Here is a 6,551-nt window from a genome sequence, read left to right as displayed (position 1 = left end):
GGCGAAAGATGGCTGGGGGAGGGGCGCGAGAGAGTCCCCCCACGTGGCCATGCAGCGGCCAGGGAAGCTGACCGAGCAGGTGGTCTTGCCCTGGCTGTGTCACGCTCACTCTAGTGCCCGAAAGCAAGCTGGTTGCTTCTTGCCCTTGTTTGGTGTTTCCCCAAACCATCCCGGTGTGGACCTGCTGCGGAAGGGGCAGCTGGCCACACAGGAGTTGAGCGGAGTCTCCTGTCCCCAGAGAGAGAAGTGGGTGCAGACTCTGAGGGCAGGGGCTGGGCCTACCAGAGCTCCTTAAGCTTGCACCGGCAGCCTACTGGGTGGCAGTGTGTGGCAGGGGTGCCGGTGGGACTAGGAGGATCCCTCGTGGACAGAGAAAGGTCACAGTTCAGAATTAAGGTAGAAGGCGGAGCTAGAGAGGATTGACTGGTTTGGTGGAAGTGAAGAAAGTGAGTTCACCAGAAGCCCTGTCTAGCCAGAGCTAGGTGCCGCGAATGCCAGGGCCACCAGGCTTCCACTTCCTGCCTGTGTCAAGCTGTCATTGGCAAGGAGGGGGATGGGTCAGAGCACCCTTGGTGGGGGTTGACAGCAGGGAGTGAGTATGATCTCTGGTTCCAGGCAGAAATCCAGTTTGAACTTTGTGCTGAGTCCATCGATTTGCCATTCCCCCTTGGAGGTTGTTTTTTTTTTTTGGACTTTGGCACCCACACAGATGACCCCCCCCACACATGTTGCCGTCACGTTCAGCTCCTCCCTCTGCCCTTTTGGTTATGCTGCTGGGTGCCAAAGGGCTGTGGGGAGGCAACATAGAGGCTTGGCACAGCACACGCGCTCATAGGTAGTGGGCTTGGGCTTCCTGGGTGAGCACAAAACCTCAGACAATGGTGCGCCACCTGCATTTGTGTGCACCCTGTTAGGCCTAGAGACAGGAGTAGACCCACCTCCAGAGAGACAATGTGATGCCTGCCCTCACTAGAATTTTGGAAATAATGACAAGTGCCTGACCCCTTCCTGTTTGTTGGATTGCACTCCTTTACAGCCAGGCATGTGAATCCCAGCTCTGTGCACCCAACTCCTTCAACCTTATTCACAGCCAGCACTGTTAAGTCCCTCTAGTAGGAAATTCCCATAATCTAGGCCTGGCTCATGCCTATAATCCCAGCACTTCGGGGGCGAAGGCAGGACGATCGCTTGAGCCCAGTAGTTTGAGACTAGTATTCCCAAGTATGGAGTATTCCACAACATAGCAAGACCCTGCTCTACAAAAAAAAAAATTTTTTTTTAATTGATGGGGTGTGGTGGCATGTGCCTGTAGCCCCAGCTACTCAGGAGGCTGAGGAAGAAGGATCACCTGAGCTGAGGAGGTCAAGGCTGTGGTGAGCCATGATCACGCCACCACACTCTAGCCTGGTTGACAGAGTGAGACCCTGACTCAAAAAAACGAAGAAAATTTCCATAATCTAGTGTAGTGAGCATGCAGGCGACCCACCCTATTATTGCAGAAAATGCTACTAAACATTGTGAGAGTTGTTTTTCTCTAAAAGACATCTTTTTTCCTATATAAATCATCTCATTGAGATTTGCTAATTAGTTTAGCCTGAATTTGTGTGCAAAGTGGGGCTGTTCTGTTATCTTCATTAGCTCTCTTTTTTTTTTTTTTGAGTTGGAGTCTCACTTCAGGCTAGAGTGCAATGGCACACTAGTCTTCCAGGCTAGAGTGCAATGGCACGCTCATGGCCACCACAGCCTCTACCTGCTGGGCTCAGGCAGTCTTCTGCCTCAGCCTTCCTTAGCTGGAACTACAGGTACGTGTCACCATGCCCAGCTAATTTTTTGATTTATTGTAGAGATGAGGTCTCGCCAAGTTGCCCAGGCGGGTCTCTAACCTGTAGGCTCAGTCAGTTCTCTTACCTTGGCCTCCCAAAGTGCTGAGATTATAGGCGTGAGCCACTGTGCCCGTCCTTTTATTAACTCTCTTAAATGAAGGTCTAAGTGGAAAAGTGCTTTCACAGAGTGGGTGGCTGGGTGGCATTTCACTGGGAATACCAGCTTGGGGCCAGAACGACCCAGGGCAGAGGCTGAGGAGTGCCCATAGTACTGGCTGTCCCTAACGGTCAGTCTAGGCCTGAGGAGGTAGAGATATACTTCCAGCTCTGCCCACCTGCCTTTGAAGACTTTCCCTAGAAACACCCACCCTGCTGCTCCCCTGCTTAAAACCCCCCTGCCCCCATGTACCACCAGTCACAGGATGAGGGCTAGACTTTGAGCCTGGGTTCACAGTGCCAGCTGGGCAGATCTGGCCAGCCCAGCTGTGCTAGCTGAGTCGCCTAGAGCCAAGTTACTTCATTCACCTCTGTTGGCCTCCATTTCCTCTGGTGCAAGTTGGGGGTGATGGCTACCTCAGGATTACAGGAGGATGCATGTAAAGCAAGTACTTAATACCTGGCACAGTCAACGTTGGCTGTTGGTATTGGAATTAATACATATTAATTAATACATATTTCACAGGGCTTATTACATACCCACCATGGGGCGGCTAGCACTGGAATTGCCACCCTAGTTTGGCAAGTGCAGTCGTAGCCAAGCCTGGGGCCCATTCAGTGCCCACTTGCTGGTCGCTGTTGGTTAAGAATTATGTTCCAAGCCAGGTGTGGTGTCTTATGCCTGTAATCCCAGCACTTTGGGAGATGGAGGCGACAGGATTGCCTGAGTCCAGCGGTTTGAGACCAGCCTGGGCAACTTGGCAAGACCTCATCTCTACAATAAATCAGAAAGTTAGCCAGGCGTGGTGGTGTGCTCCTATGGTTCCAGCTACTTGGAAGGCTGTGGTGTGCTCCTGTGGTTCCAGCAGGTCGAGGCTGCGGTGGCCATGAGCCTGAACCACCTGCACCGTAGTCTGAGCGACGGAGTGAGACTCTGACTCAAAAAAAAGAGAATGAGCCGGGCTCGGTGGCTCAGCCTGTAATCCCGCACCTTGGGAGGCTGAGGTAACTGGATTGCCTGAGCCTGTGGGTTCGAGACCCGCCCGGGCAGCGAGACCTCATCTCTACAATAAATCAAAAAATCAGCCGGGCATGGTAGCGCATGCCTGTAATTCCGGCTACTTGGAAGCCTGAGGTGGAAGGATCGCCGGAGCCCAGCAGGTCGAGGCTGTGGGGGCCGGGAGCGGCCACTGCACTCCAGTCTGGGCGACAGAGTGAGACTCCAACTCAAAAAACAAAAAAGAAATGCAAAAGGCAAAGTTACGACTGACCCTGAAAAAAAAAAATTTAAAAAAAAAAAAGAATGATGTTCTATGGCCCTTCCCAGTCTGGCAACTTGCTCTTACCACTGCCCCCCAGAATACACCAGAGGTTCAAATTCCCTTCTAGCGCCATAGCCTCTGAGCCTCCAACTCTAGTATTGGTCTAGGAACCCTCTGACCCCTTCTTCTCTCTCCAAGACCATTGGCTTCCCAAGGAACCTAGATCCTGTCAGCAAATAGCTCTTCCTTTCCTCCTTCTCTTTGTCTTTACATCGTTTAGAATACGCAATATTTAGTCATGTGTCCAAGACTTTTCTCTACAACATGGAAAGCCCCAAGGGCAACAACTATGGCTTAATTGTGCTTACATCCCCAGCACTGTGTATGGTAGGAAGGGACCCAATAATTTTAAATGGCCGGGCAAGGTCACTCACACCTATAATCCCAGCACTTTGGGAGGCTGAGGTGAGAAGATTGCCTAAGCCCATGGGTTCGAGACTTTGTCTCTACAATAAATCAAAAAATCAGCCGGGTGTGGTGGCAAGCATCTGTAGTTCCAGCTACTTGGGAGGCTGAGGCGGAAGGATGGCCTGAGCACAGCAGGTCGAGGCTGCGGTGGCCGTGAGAGTGCCACTGCACTCTAGCCTGGGTGACAGAGTGAAACTCCAACTCAAAAAAAAAATTTTTCTTTTGAATGAATGAAGGATACATAACAGCTGACAGGGATCTTTGTTGCCATCTATCTCAGCCCGGTACACCTGGGCTTGTTTGTATGTCCAGCACACCCAGAGATTGGAATTCCAGATAGAAACCACACACTCCTTTCTCTTTCTTGGCTACTAGCAGCTTCCATTTTTTTTTTTTTTTTTTTACTCAAAAAAAAAAAAAAAAAAAGCCGGGCTCGGTGGCTCAGCCTGTAATCCCACGCCTTGGGAGACTGAGGTGAGTGGATTGCCTGAGCCTGTGGGTTCAAGACTCGCCTGGGCAGCGAGACCTCATCTCTACAATAAATCAAAAAATCAGCCGGGCGTGGTAGCGCATGCCTGTAATTCCGGCTACTCGGAAGGCTGAGGCGGAAGGATCGCCGGAGCCCAGCAGGTCGAGGCTGCGGTGGCCGGGAGCGGCCACTGCACTACGGTCTGAGTTACAGAGTGAGACTCCAACTCAAAAAAAGAAAAAAAAAAAAAAACTGGCAAATAATTAATTTCTGTGGGGGGAAAAATGCCATTAAATTTTTATTTTCTCATTTAAAAATTGTAAAATAAATAATCACATTTGAACTTTTCCCTTTTCCTCTGCTTCACTGACTCCCTGGCCTTCATTGGTTCACGGTTCTTACCAGGTGATGTGTGCCTGGGGATGTAGATGTCCCATCAACCTATCTGAAACTGTCAACCCCAGTCCACTACCGCTGACCTATCAAATCATTTCTGCAACTAAATCCTAAGCATTGTTTTTTTTGTTATTGTTTTATTTTGTTGGGGTTTTTTTGTTTGTTTGTTTTGAGTTGGAGTCTCACTCTGTCATGCAGACTGGAGTGCAGTGGCACACTCACGGCCACTGCGGCCTCAACCTGCTGGGTTCAAGTGATCCTACCACCTCAGCCTTCCAAGTAGTTGGACCCACAGGCATGCGCCACCACACCCGGCTAATTTTTTGATTTTTATTGCAGAGATGAGGTCAGCAATTTTCATTTAAGACTAGAAAGCCAAAAGGGGGTTCAGCCAGTATTTGAATCCCAACTCTGCCATTGCTGGCTCTGGGACCCTCGGAGTTCATTCTTCCCTAGAAGCTTCAGCTTTAACTTCTGTGAAATAGACACCAGCACCCACCCCACAGGGTTGTTGGGAAGGTGGGATGAGATGACAGGGAGGGTAAGTGAAAGTGCCCAGTTTGCGGTGGTTCCTGCCAGCCCTAACCCTGATCCCAAAGGCAGAGACAGTGCAGGCACCCAGGTGAGTGGGTGAGCACAGTTAGCTGGCAGGCTACCAACCTCTTTCCCAGGGCAGACAGGCCGTTTCTCACCAACCAAGTTGGAGCTTTGGTAGGACAGAACAGGGTTTAGGCTGCTAGATATGTAGATTTCAAACAGGCAGAGCATGTGAACGTTTGTGTGTTGGTTCCACTTCTTAAGTCACTTATCTCTCTCCACTGGCAAAACAGTGTCACCCCTGGTTACCTTCAGCCTCCTGCTCAGTACTGCTGGAGATGATTCTCTTGGAGGTTTAGAAAGGGGCTTTCTTCTCAAGAAACTGCTTGTGTCTAGATGGGTCCTTCTCCCCAAAGGGAGTACATAAGAATTATAGGAACCTCAGTCAAGGTCTTGTCTGTGCTGCAGGGCTCTTTATAGGGAGAAGCCAGAACTCTGACCCCAATAATAGGTGCGCCTCTGCTTTTGTTGCGATAAGACAGAGTGGCCCTACCCAGGAAAGGAAAGTCAAATTTGTGATGTACCTACAAGTCTGTGACATAAAGTTATTAATATAGATTTCATTGATTCACCCCCCCCACAGCTCTGCAAATTAGTTATTGTTTTCTCCATTTTGTAAGTTGACAATAAGTGTTCAATACGTTATAGCTATTAATTGTCCCTGGCAGTGTGCTACATCCTAACCATGACCACCTATGAAGCAGATCTTGGCCCCATTCTCACCTGTGGAGGCTGAGTCCTGATCACTTAAGGTGGCCAGTCTCAAGACTCAACTAGTGACGACCCCTTACCGCCAAAGAACAGGGGTGCGTCTTGGACTCTCTGAGTCGTGTCTGTGCAAATCCGTTTGGCCACACGAGTGGGTTGTGCTCATAGGTCTCACCCTCTGCCGAGTGTTTCTGCCCATCATATTCTGGTCCACACCAGGGCCATCACAGTGGCATGAATTCACATTTGAATCTGCTCAAGCGAGCTTCTCCCAAGGGTTCCAGGGCTTCTGGGCACTCCAGTACCCCAGCCCTGATGGGAAGCCTCAGCCACGAGGGTTGGGCTCCTGTCCCCATCCCCTCTCACGTGATGTGATGGGCTGGGCTAGGAGTCTGGTAACCATGTCTGTCCCCACCCTCATCCCCACAATCTGCCTCCACAAAGAGCCCCCTGGAGGGTGGTCTTGAATACTGACTGAAGCCTTTCTTCCCCTTCCCTGACTTCTAGGCAATATTTAGGTTCCTGTGTCCTATGAAAGAATGCCAGGCTCGGTGGCTCAGCCTGTAATCCCGCGCCTTGGGAGGCTGAGGTGACTGGATTGTCTGAGCCCGTGGGTTCGAGACCCGCCTGGGCAATTTGGTGAGACCTCATCTCTACAATAAATAAAAAATT

Source organism: Carlito syrichta, unplaced genomic scaffold (genome assembly GCF_000164805.1).
Source record: "Carlito syrichta isolate Samal-C Ts95f unplaced genomic scaffold, Tarsius_syrichta-2.0.1 Scaffold302991, whole genome shotgun sequence".
Lineage (NCBI taxonomy): Eukaryota > Metazoa > Chordata > Mammalia > Primates > Tarsiidae > Carlito > Carlito syrichta.
The sequence above is the reverse complement of the archived record's forward strand: the minus strand, read 5'-3'. Positions refer to the sequence as shown.